The 14,137-nt window shown below is 30.5% G+C and overlaps 1 long non-coding RNA gene across 1 annotated transcript; it reads right to left on the reverse strand.

Annotated features, from left to right (window-relative positions):
* Positions 1 to 10,478: 10,478 nt before the first annotated feature.
* Positions 10,479 to 11,231, reverse strand: LOC140876338 (uncharacterized). Its single transcript, XR_012148750.1, has 3 exons — positions 11,080 to 11,231; positions 10,738 to 10,858; positions 10,479 to 10,628 (listed from the first exon to the last, which is right to left on the reverse strand). It is a non-coding gene; the product is annotated as an uncharacterized lncRNA (long non-coding RNA).
* Positions 11,232 to 14,137: the final 2,906 nt, after the last annotated feature.

A 14,137-nucleotide genomic window follows, 5' to 3' on the forward strand; every position in this document is an offset into this window, starting at 1 on the left:
AAATCTCGGTTCTCATATTATACTTATTATTTTACATGTAAAGAAAACTTATTATTTTTATTGACTAGTATTATTTTCAAAATAATGATTTATCTTAATTGTCATGTTGAGGTGGAATTATTAATGTTTAAAATTTTAAGAGTGACATTATATCTAATTATTTTATATAATTATTATTTGATTATTAATTAGGCTTAATTCCTCAATTGATTGTCTTTTAAAATTCTCAACCATGATAACACACGTTCAAGTATATATCTTTATCCATTATAAAGTTCATAAAATCCATTTTTGTGTCCAAATTGTCAATATAGATAATTTATTTGTCATGTGTTAAAAATTATTGACTAGTCTTTAAATCAACCATTATACCATACTTACTATTTGTCATAAACCACCATGACTTATCACCTACCCACTAACCCATGTTTCCCCTCTCAATTTACTACCCACTAAACCAAATTCAATTCCTTACATTTAATGTGACCCTTTGAGTTGCTTGAAATTTTAGTATAAATATACTACACTAGTCACATTCTCATTTCAATCCATAATATTCATAAAAATAAGAGAGATAAATTATATGGAAGACATGCATATTTTCTTCTAAGAGTTAAGTTCTTGTGGCATCAAAGAGTTGGGCTTGACAAAGAGTAGATGAAGCTTTTAGAAGAATTTTATATCAGTTATCGATTCAACAAGATTTTCCGAGTAAGTGGGCTTCTACCTTTCTTTTGTGTGATATAAGTTTTTACACTTATATTAATTTTTGCGTGTGAGTTAAGTTTTATAACATAAATACTTATACTTTTGAAAATTCGATCGGCATGATAATATTCGTTTCACTTTGATATATATATTATTTGTTGGCTATTCGAGATATTATTTGAAGCATGTTAGAATTATTTGGAAATATTTGAGATGCACTGTTAAGAGTCGATTTAGAAATGGTTAAGGAATTTCCGACGATTTGATTTGATTTGATTTGATATGGCCCTGATGCGGTGGGTTATAATAACCGTTCCTTTGGCCTCGCCCCTTAGAGGAGTAACATATAGGGGACTGATCAGTAGAACCACGGAAAATGAGATAATTAACAGTGCAATATTTGCTTCGTATTTGTTCGAATTCAGCATGCTTATTTTGTTTCGAGATTATAAAATAAAGATGAGTACATGTAAATATATTTTGGTGTTTATCGTGCTCGATCGGCCCCCACTTGTTGAGTGTTTCCCAAAACACTCACCCCCTTACTTTGCTCTCCAGATAAGAATGAAGATGAGTTAGATGACGAAGAATATAATAAGTTCTGAGGTTGGTGAGGATGGATCAGTTCAAGTTGAAGAAATATTTTTACTTTAAATTTCAGTTTCGCTTCCACATTGTTGCACTTGTGTTTTGTTCTCTGTAAAAACAGTTATTGTTTATGAAATAGACTGGTTTTTGGCAAGACTTGTACTATGAGGCTTGTTGTTTCAATGTTAAATTGTTAAACAATGCCGATGTCAACTAGGCCCAATTTCGGGGCGTAACACTTGTTGTATCCTGGCTTTGTTTGCATCGTTACTTCACATGCATTTGTTGAAGAAGAGAAGGTGGATTCACGAATGTGCCATGGGGAAATAGAGCACATGATCATTGATCACCATCGTCATTACCAAGCTCTGCCATATGACCCATGTTTCTCGTCGTTGAAGGATGTCCTCAAAGGAGCAGCATAGTTTTTTGTTATGTTTTTTTTTATGAATATTTTTTTATTATTTTTTTTCTGATCACCAAGTGTTTATACTGATTTTTTTGTTGCTGAATGAGATATTTTTAATGGTAATTTTGAACGGAAGAATTGCTGATTGATTATATTTTTGATCGTTTGTATTTGCAAATTGGTGGCATGCTATGCAAACCTTGAAGTCTTAATTGTACTATTTTTTTGGTCCCTTTTTCAGGATAGGTATCATGTTCTGGGAGATGACCGGGAACAAATATTTCATGCTAACGTGACTGCATGAGGAAAATTAAAGCAAGTAACAAACTTTTTCCCTGTGAACAACAGAACAAGGATCAAGGATTTTGTCAGGTGTTTGCATGAGGAAAATTAAAGCAGAATAGGCCATCTCCATGATTTTGCACATATTTCAATGGAAGTTCACCAACTCGATCTGGATTCTTTATCGAAATATGATAATGAAGTGTACATTATTATATAAGCAACTTGAGAATTTTAAATATAGCAGGCCACCATGAGCAAGATTCTATATTGAAGTCAAATTGATTGATTCAATGGTGTAGCCAGGATTATCATTAATCTACTTGGGGTAGAATTTATCAAGCCCTCCAATGCTTTAATTTTTCAAATTGAATTATCCTGGGCGGCACAATACACAGCTCCGCTCATTGATTGGCTTTAATTTATTTTATTATTAGTTTTTTGAAACATGATTCGCTTCATTCTAGTTTATACCAAGTTCATATATATCAGTTGCCATAAAAGAAATATCAATGTGAATTTTAAAAAAAATATTTCAATTTAATTAAAGAAAAACAAAATTAACATATATTTATTTCTGAAACTTGTTTTAATTTTCAATATTATTTAGAGGTTGTTTGGCTAAACTTACTAAAAACAGCTCATAAGCTCTGTGAGCTTATAAGCTGATTTAAGAGCTTATAAGCTGTCAGGTCTTATTTTAAAAATAAGTTATTGAAGTGTTTGGATGAACTTATTTTAAACAACCTAAAGATGTTGATGTGTTTGGTATTATAAGATTTTTTTATTGTCGAAATTATCAAAATGGGTAAAATAATATGAAACTAATTTAAATAGTAAGATACATACAAAATATTTTAAAATTTATCATAAATGTTAAACATATATTAAAAAATAAAACTGTTTTTAATTTTAATTTAGAAAAAAATTGAGAAATTATTTACAAAAAATGGAAGATGGCGTGGTGAGAATTTAATAAAACATATAGAGATAATATGGAGAAGTAAAATATCAAAATAAGATTTTTTAAAAAAAATTAAGGGTGAACTTATTTTTTAAAAAAACAGCTTATAAACTGTCAAACAACTTATTTTGACAGCTTATAAGCTGTTTGACAAAAAATTTGCCAAACAAATTTAAAAGAGCTTATAATATAAGCTGTTTTCAAGAGCTTATAAGCTCTTCTAAACATCATCTTAATTGTTTTGAGATTATTTTAAATAAATGTCTTATTTTAATTTTTAAAAAAATTTCTTACAATCTATAGTATTAATGTTTTCAAATTATAAAAAAACTAATCATATATAAATTTTTGTATTTCATTTAATTATCGCGAATGTATTTCATAGAAATATAATTACAAAATGACGGGCCGTGACTGGCCCAGTTTCACTAAACATAGATAAGCCCAGCCCACTGTGATTAATTTCCGGAAATTGACGTCTCTGATCGTGCTGTGTTGTCTAAAGCAAAAAGGAATCCTCAAATAAAATCAAGGGCGCGGATGGAATTACGTGGACGGTCAGATTTGCCACAACCGAGATTACGCCAAATTGTTAGATGATATTAGATCTATATAAGTAACGTCGTCTCTGGGAAATTCGCTATGTCAACAAAGACCTTCTCTGTGGAATATTTTTGTTTTCCTATCGGACTTTCGGGCTGGTTAAAAAAGTATGATTACTTTGGGGAGTATTTAAAAAAAAGGGATGTTGACTTCTTTTTTTAAAAAAAAGGGAGTTGACTCAGTTAAATTAAAATTAAACCTAATTAGTTAATTAGATAAACTAATTAACAATCCTAACAGTTTTATTTGATTCTTTCCAGCAATTTGCCCTATTTTATTTTCCCGCAAGAAAAACTTGGGGCGTCATCTTCTTCATTTTTCTCTTCACGTGGCTGCCCCGATCCTTGAGCTGTGAAGAAGACCTAATCTATTTCAAACATTTTCTATTTCTCATTCATCTGTATTTGAAGAAACTTATCTCAGTACAAGCGCAAGTTTTCTCCATTGTTGTTGAATGTAAGCATTAATACGATTTAAGTTTTTTTTTTTCATTTAGCAAGTTTGGATTAAAAAATGATGCGTTGGAATAAGCTGAGTTTGATTTTATTGGTGATCTGTAGCCAAGGAGAATTTTTTGGTCGACCCAAAGAGTTCTGGGACCATGGTTAGATCGAGAACTTTCTTTTGGTCGACCATAAACTCTCTTGATAGATCATGGGTAGACCATGCTAGACCATGGGTAGATCATGCTAGACCATGGAGAATTTTTGTTATTTTTGGTAATTAAAATAGTCTTATTCTCATTATTTTTGTGAATTTTGTAGGTTATGCCTACAGTTATTGTTGTTCATTTCGATGGTCGATGGGAAGCGAGTGAAAATAACATATATAAATGGAATCCAGGGCCCAATTCAAAGTTTGCTGCTATTTCAGTAGATGATGATTTTTTTCTTCTTGAAAATTTAAATCGTGAACTATATAGAACTGGGAAAATAGAAGAGTCTGCCAATCTGAGGTTGAGTTACCTTCTAGAGTTGACGTGCAACATTCAACCGATATATATAGAGAATGACCAAGATTTGAAAGCATATCTGTATTTTGGTTGTCCCAAAACGAGGCCAGTGCTCAAAGTTGAAATTGAACATGTTGTTGGTTTTTTGGATGTTTCTGATAACGTGCATGAAGTTGGTATTGATGAAGGCAATACTGATTATAACGATCAAACCTCTTATGATGATTATTTTGATTTGAATATTGTTTCTTTGGATCGTAATAATATCAGTGAGGCTTTTGATGAGGCAGATGTGGTTGCAAATAGTGAGGAAGTTGTGGTTGCAAATGTGGATATTGATAGCGAGACAATTGTGATTGCAAGTAATGAAGCAGTTGTGATTGCAAGAAATGAAGCAGATGTGGTTGAAAATGTGGATATTGATAGCGAGGCAATTGTGATTGCAAATAACGAGACAATTGTGATTGCAAGAAATGAGGCAGATGTGGTTGCAAATGTGGATATTGTTAACGACACATTTTCATTCACAGATGATTGATTATATTTTTGATCGTTTGTATTTGCAAATTGGTGGCATGCTATGCAAACCTTGAAGTCTTAATTGTACTATTTTTTTGGTCCCTTTTTCAGAATAGGTAGCATGTTCTGGGAGATGACGGGGATCAAATATCTCATGCTAACAGGGGAGCTTTGATGTTGTTGTTGTTTTTTTTTTAATCTCTTTCTGGAGCTTCAAAAGAGTTTGTACAGTTTGTTTCCATTTTCCCAAGTGACTGATTTGAGTTTGGATCTAAATTGAAGTGGTGAAGATTGAGTCACTTGCTATTCTTTTGCCATAATTATACCCATTAATCCATGTAGCCTACACTTAATTTGGAGGACCTTATTATCTAGTGAGTGAAATAAACTATTGGCTACCAAAATCTTGACTCATTCTGATATAGATCTCAACAATTCTCTCGTGTCGTACGTGGTGTATCAGATTCTGATTTATTACTACATAATTGAATGGCAATTAACGTGACTGTACCTTATGAAAGGTGAATGGTTTTACTAAATGCCGCTATGTAACTAGATTTTGTTGTCTTGCATGCAATCTTGCTCATTTGTTATATCTTTAGCTGTAAATATCCTTATACATAAAGGATGTGGTGGCTGCATTCTATCAACCGAAATATTTGTATATTAACATGTTCGATTTTGCCATCAGAAAGCTAGCTATATATCATCAAGTTACTTGTGATATTGGTTAGTCAGCATGTGTTCTGTTTCTAACAAATGCTCGGTTGTCGATCGAGTCAAGGTCGGCTACAAATATGTTTATAACATGCATCTTCAGTAAATCCAAGCGTGGATTACAACATGGAAAATGTACCAAAACAAATGTACCCATTGGATTCCTCTGCGCCAGCTTTCTTGAATCTACCTGATCAATTGCATAGTTATCCTAGTCCAAACAGGCAACCGAGCCAAAATTTAAGCCCCGGTGGATTTGTTGATCAAGTTAAATTTGAAATATTTTACTGTGTGTTTCATATATTGGCCTAAAATTTTGTCCAAAAACATCGCTGACATGGCGTCTTTTCGCAATCGTTCATTTCCGGGAGTTCGGGGAAGGCGGTCTGCTTAGCATTTTCCAGATGGATCGAACGTGTGATGTGAAAGTTGAGCAGCGGTGAAAACTAATCTTTCATGGAAAACTTAAAGCTCCCAGCAAACAAGAAAAAAAAAGCTACACATAGTGTAAAGATTTGACAACTATGCATGCTTCGTCTGGCCAGAAGAAATTGCTAATTGATTTCGTAGACCTAAGCTGATAGATATATATATATATATATATACTAGTAAACATTGCACGTGGTGACACTTTGTTTATATATATTTATTTATTTATTATTTTTTATAATTATTGATATTTTCACGGTCTCATAATAAAAATCAAATAAACTTTAATTATTAATTATGAAAATTTACTGAAATAATACAATGATCATTTTTTTTTTCACTTTTAGTCATGTTAATGGTGAATTTGTATTTTCAATTCTGTAACTTGAATATTTTCATTTTTAGTCATATTACGGTGTATTTTCATTTTAATCAAGTCACTTGTATATTGTTTTTATTTTGATCATTTAACTCGCATGTTTTTTTGTTCTGTTGTGTTATATATATATATATATTCATTCATTTTTAGTCATATAATTTGTATATTATTTTTATTTTTTTTATCATTTAACTTGTATTATATCCCTATATAGTTTTATATTACATTACTTATAGTGTAAATAAAATTGCAAATTTGTTATTTCACAATTATAAAACTTTACACTTTTCGTTATGCTATACTTTTCGGAAGAATCTTCAAGATAATCCAGCAAGTAACAAACTTTTTCCTTCAGAGATGAAATCTGTGAACAAGGATCAAGGATTTTGTCAAGTGTTTTCATGAGCAAAACTAAGGCAGAATAGGCCATCTCGATGATTTTGAATCGTACTGCGCATCCAACAAATATTTCAATGGAAGTTCACCAACTCTGGATTCTTTATCGAAAAATGATAATGATATTATATAAGCAACTTGAGAATTTTAAATATAGCAGGCCACCGTACGTGAGAAAGATTGTATATTGAAGTCAAATTGATTGATTGGCTTTATTTATTTTATTATTAGTTTTTTGGAAATATGATTGGTTTTATTCAAGTTTATACCAAGTTCATATATATCAGTTGCCCCCATGGATGTCAAAACGGGCTTGTGGAGCGGGTTAACTTGCGACCCAACAAAACTCATCAAACTAGTTGGTGGGACGGGTCAACCCATCAATTTTTAATTACATTTGGTGAGTTGAGACGAGTTGGCACCCACCATTTGGCGGGGCGGCTCACCGTTTAGACGGGTTGGAAATTTTTCGACTCAACCCACCTATATAGCGGGGTCGGGTGTTTGACAGCTCTAATTGCCACAAAAGAAATATCAATGTGAATTTTCAAAAATATCTTTCAATTTAATTAAAGAAAAAAAATTAACATATTTTTATTTCTGAAACTTGTTTTAATTTCAATAATATTTAATTGTTTCTGAGATTATTTTAAATAAATTTCTTATTTTAATTTTTTAAAGTTTCTTACAATCTATAGTATTAATGTTTTCTATCTAATTATAAAAAAACTAATCATACATAAATTTTTGTATTTCATTTAATTATCGCGAATGTATTTCATAGAAATATAATTACAAATTGACGGGCCGTGACTGGCCCAGTTTCACTAAACATAGATAAGCCCAGCCCACTGTGATTAATTTCCGGAAATTGACGTCTCTGATCGTGCTGTGTTGTCTAAAGCAAAAAGGAAACCTCAAATAAAATCAAGGGCGCGGATGGAATTACGTGGTCGGTCAGATTTGCCCCAACCGAGATTACGCCACATTGTTCTTTTTTTCTGTGTTTTTTTTTTTCTAATTCCACATGAGTCAGAGGCCCATTGGCTCATACGAGGGTTAAATCGAGAGATGTGCACGAGTAGGCAGGGACCTGAGGGAGGGAACAACATAGTCCAACCCCCAACCGAGATTACGCCAACCGAGATTTAACCCAAACGAGTAGTCAGATTTGCCCCAACCGAGATTACGCCAAACGAGTAGTAAGATTTGCCCCAACCGAGATTACGCCACATTGTTAGATATATACAAGTATGTATCGTTTGGTTCGTGTGATGAGATAAATAATTAACTATCATTATTTATTTATTTATTTATTACATTTTATTATTTATCCATGTATCGTTTGGTTCGTGTGATGAGATAAATAATACATGGATAAATAATAAAATATAATAAATAAATAAATAAATAAATAAATAATGATAGTTAATAAAATATTTGATTTGATTGATAGATTATAGTTTATTTGAGTTGATTTTGATTTGATTAATTACATTTTATATAAGAATGATAAATTACTGTTGTCTTTTTAAAAATAAATAAAATTTGGATAATATTATTTATAGGGATAATATAATAATTTAAATTTAATAATTTGATTAATATAAGATAAATGATTAATAATTTGATTGATGTAAAAATAAATAATTAATATATAAGTCCAATTTTGTTTTTGTTTTTATTTTTACAGGGAAGGCTCCAATATACAAGGTTTGATTTCTTGATCTTTTGCATGTCTATTTTTTATCTATTGTTTGGCTGCTGAATTTTTTATTTTGTTTTATTTGTTTGTTCTTTTTATTGTGTTATTGAAACATGTCTGTGAATTGTACGGTTTTGCTAATGCATGGTTAACGATATTGATTTTTTTTTAGAGAAAGTTAACGATATCGGTTAACGCGCAATATTGTTTTTAAGTATCTTCATTGCAGTGATTTATTTGACATGTTCTTTTATCGCAAACTTTTGTGATTTATTTTTATCATCAATCTAACTTCGATTTGTTATATTTTTTTCTCACTTTCAGGGGACACGCCTACATGCAAGAATAAGGGTTTCAAAATCTTGATATGCGATGGTAAGATCAACCAGAAAAATTCAACAACAAACGTATTTAAAGAAAATTTTCAAATTTTAAGATATTTGTTTCATTTATAATTATATGATACATAATTCATACTTAGATTATTCATTCAAATGTTCATTCTTACTATTTTTTTTATCATCAACTGTATAAAATAACATCACGTGCATCACACAAAATATTTTTGTTTAAAGAATTTTTACCGTTTAATTTTTTTTTTAACATTATTCTTATTACTCATTGTAAAATTTTACATTTTAATTTTTTTTTTCAATATTTTCATTAGATCCAATTTATGTATATTATACACAAGATATAATCCGTGCATGTGAAATACTAGTTGCAGGAAACAAGCGAGAAAGGGGCGCCATAAATTGCCGTCAAATAAAAAATATTTGTCTTTCTTGCGGGACAATTAATTAATTAATGATCAACATAAATAAAAAATGATTAATATTTAAAATATTTCCTCTGATTTATTTTTTTGAACATGAAAGCATGTATGCGTATGGTTATACTTTTTGGGTTTAATATATGATTTTTATCGTCCAAATTGCTTTATCAAATTCTTGTTCACTTGAATAAAATATTATTTCTTTTAAAAATTATATATTATCTAAATGATAATTTAATAAACTACAACAAAATAATTACAATTGTTTTTAGTTTAAAAAATTGGAGAAGACCTCAACAGAAATATGATTGTTTATAATAATAATAAAATAATGATGAAGAAATGAGATTTTAAAATATCTCATGTATGAAAAGAAATAATTATTTTTAAAAAGATATAAAATCTTATCATATCTCAACGAGATTTAAGGAGAATTTTACCATAACAAGGACACTTGCCATCTCCCAAGAAACCTATAAAAAGATTAAAATCTAAGTGTTGCTTGGCCTTTTATTAAACAGCTAAATCTTTGATCGGTCACTACAAGAAAAATGCTCATCAACAACGGCTAAAAACCGTTGTTGTAGACCCTAAAAAACTATTGTTAAAAGCAGTGTTGTTAAAAGGGGAGCTCAAAGACAACGGTAAAAACTGTTGTCTTTTTCTTCAAAGACAACAGTTTTTTAACAGTGAAAAACCGTTGTCTTTTCCTTCAAGACAACGGTTTTTAACCGTTGTCTTTGAGTTTGTTTTTTTAAGCTCAGGTATTCAACAACAGTTTTAAAGTATCTACGACAACGGTAAAAAAACGTTGTCTTTTTTGAAATATAAAACAAAAAAAAAATAATGCACAATTTTATATTATTATAAATCATTTAAAATACAAAATTAAAAATAAAAATTTCATATAAAATTTTTCAACATTCGAAAATAATATTTACAACATTGAGATATGTAAACAAACAATAAAATGACAAAGAACGACACTAATAAAACAAAGGTAAAACAATTTTTTCTTAGATGTTGATGTAGAGACCACACTCCAGCTCATAATGCTCCTTTATCTGTCGAAGTCTCTTCAGTTTTTTTGATTTTCCCACGTTCTTCCCAATGCTCTAGAAATGAAAGCTTTCCTGAGACGGTGTACTCCCCATTGAGACACCCAAATTAGACTTTGAAAATAATGCACATCAACAGTAGGCCTATATCAATTAAGCACTAAGATATAACATGTGACATAGTGCTAAAAAACAAGTGACAAAGGAATTAAAGTGTTCAAGTTCACAATTAGTAAGTTGAAATATAACATACCAGTATTATTTCGAGGGTTGAAACCAATGGGACTAGTAGAGGAGGACGGATTGAGAGTGACTAGCCATTCATCCAGCAAGAGGAGTTGGCATAGGACCTTTAATTGAGTTAGCAGAAATGACTAGACAAACAGAGAAATATTTAAATAAATTAAGTGTGCAATACCCATAATAATTATCATAACCAAGCTGAATCAAATAAGAAAAATACAATAATTAAGTGTGCATCTAGAAATTAAATACGAGATTTCAAAAATCATTTGTGATGGACGAATATAAAAATGAGCATCAAACTTGCGATTACAATCGAAACATATATAAAATGGAGAAGTTGGTGTTATACCATGAAACTGGCCATCTTTTCCAACTGAGGAGGTAATAATTCGGAAACTGATGAATATACTTATGAAGCATTCTTCCCATCTTAAGAAAGCGAATAAGTTCTCCAATCTCCTGTGAAGAAGGTCATAGTACCTTGCCCAAGACTTTTCCAACTTCATTTGGAATACCATGAAACTGGCCATGATTTGTGGAATACCATGAAACTGGCCATCTTTTCCAACTTCTCGACTGAAATTCAACTTAAAACACAAAAACTTTCACGGAAAACTGACAACAAGAAAAGAGAGATATGGAAGTAGAAATGTGTTGTGTTCTAGCTCAATCTCTTGTCTCAAGAACCGAGCAGTAGTCTGTATCTCAAAAGATCAGTGTACTTTTTCTAAGGTACAATAACTCAAAAAATATCATGTAACCATCTTAATTTTTCTGTGTTCTACACATAGTACCATATCTTAAAAGCCCGTAGAATAAAGTAACTTTAATCTTTCCATATCATATGTACCTTTGTGTTTACTTCCATCCCCATTTATGATCGATATATATCACATGCATTCTATATAGTTTGCATAAACACTAAACTTAAGCATTCTATCACAATATAAATTATGAGATACACATAGATATGGTGTACATAATGAATTGTTTCAGATGCAAATGGGAAATAAAGTTAATTTTAAGGAGAATACTCGTGAATTTTGTGGCAAATGCATGGAAAACTAGCAGTGCATATATAGACATAAAACTATTAATTATTATCACTACTCATAATTAAAAAGAAATAAACTACAGGGGTCATTTTCATGACAAGTAAGCTATAGATAGACATACAAACTTGTATATGTGTGGAAATATTGGATCAGGATTCTTGTATACTTTTACTATTTTTACAACATAATTAAGCAAATAAATATATAAGACAATTAATTATATATGTTCCTTCAATTTATATTTATTTGATGAAACCAACAAATTTAAATACCAATAAGAAGGCATAGATATATGGAACAGATTAAATAGAGAACATGTAAAATGCAGAAATCTTTAGTGTTATAACCCCAATCCCCTGCACCATGAATTTTGACTTAAAAATCGGAACAACTTGTAAGATCAATGGCATAGTACACAACACAAAAATTAAAGGAATTACCAAGATATAGGTTTCAATTGTTCAACTCTGGCTCTTTGATGACATTCTTTAAAGTCGCAATACGGTCCTCGACAAAACTAAATGTAGAATAGCAAATAAGATGACTATTCAAAAGCTGACAAATAAATACTGAAGAGGACCATAGAAAAAAATAGATTAACGAGTCCAGGAACTTACTGCAGGGCTAGACCTTGATTTTCGGGCATACTCTAAAGCTTCTTCAACACTTCTACCTTAGGACTAACAGATTTCAGAAGAAACGTTTAACTTTAAGAAAGAACGACACAAGGTCTGACCTCGTGAAGCTTTTGTTTTCTTTCCATAACAGAAGACCGTGAATAAAAAATATATCGGCAAAAACTGAGTAAAGTATGAGATAAGGAAAAGACCTTGAAGATGGTGTTCAAATATCGGGGTGACATTCTATTTATGAGAAAAATCGGAGAGGAGCGCAGACCTTGCCCATCGCAAAATGGCAGCCTGTTGAACTCGAGAAATGGTGTTACAATGGAAAAGAATCATTGAAAAGACTTGCAAATATATATATATATATAATTATATATATATATATATAATTATATATATATATATATAATTATATATATATATATTAAATTGAAGCAAACAAAAATCTTCCTCTTATAAATATTATAATATAAATTTAAATACAAATTGCAAAGGAAAGTTATAGGAACTTTCTGGATTGTCGACAACACAAATTGTAAAATGAAGCAATAGTTCTAAATCTTCGTGATATAATTAAAAAGGAAAATCAATTAATACCTGGCGAAGTTTTGGTTCTTTCTCTGTTATTTAAGAACTAACTTGGAAGACAAATGCAAACATGGCAATTGCAATGAAAAAGGTGGCTCCTGGCTTTTGTATCGCATAAAAATTTCAAGTGCTGGATGAGCGAATTCCTTCAAATTGGCAACCCAACTAAAGCTTGGTTCTGAATTTGAAACATAATAGAGTTTAATATCAAGAAGGAAAATAAGGCAGTGACATTATGCTTAAAATGATGGACAAAATCAAGCATCTCAGCTGTTATTGTTGGATCTCGTATCTCTATCGTCCCCAAAAACGCAGCGAAAGTTTAAATTTAATTTTGACTTTCAAAATTTTCTCGGACACTCGTATGGTTTAAATAAATGTACGTAGGGAGTTAAGAGATTTATACTTATCAATCTTAAAAGATTGACGATGACTCCAACTATTTCAAAACAATTTCGAAAATAGCTCTTGTTGTAAATTCCTACGAACAATCAACTGGATTTTTCCTCCTTTCTTCAAATCAGGTCCACGACCGGATTTTCTGTTCCTCTTCTAAATTGCACTTAAAAGAAAAAGAAATTTTTCGTTGAAAAATGAAGAAGATGACTGGCCGAGAAGAGAGTTTTTAGCAGCAAAAAAACATTTTCTTTTCTCTGCCTTTTCTGAGAGCTTCGAGCAGAGAGAACGAAAAATTTTCTGTGCATCTAATGCACTGCTTCTCTCCATTTTCAATCCCTTCAATCAATTGCTTAAAAGGAATAAATGAGTTGTCGGCAATAATATCCGACAACTCATTTAAACTTTTTTTTTTTAATATTATAATAATATAATATATATATAAATATATTATTATAAACATAAGGTCCCATAATCATAAATATATTATATATATATATATATATATATATGCATTTATATATATATATATTGAGTGAGTCCTTAAATTCGAGTCCAACTCGGAAAATATTAATTAAACCCTTTCAATTAATTTTGCTCTCAAAATTTCTATAAGCTTTTATAAGCCATTTGAAACGACCCTAACTCTATAATTAATAAATAAATAAATATGCAAAAATAAAATTTTATTTATTTATACTTACTAAATATAACATGTACATACATGCCCATACATATATGC

The sequence above is a fragment of the Henckelia pumila genome, chromosome 1 (genome assembly GCF_033568475.1).
Source record: "Henckelia pumila isolate YLH828 chromosome 1, ASM3356847v2, whole genome shotgun sequence".
Lineage (NCBI taxonomy): Eukaryota > Viridiplantae > Streptophyta > Magnoliopsida > Lamiales > Gesneriaceae > Henckelia > Henckelia pumila.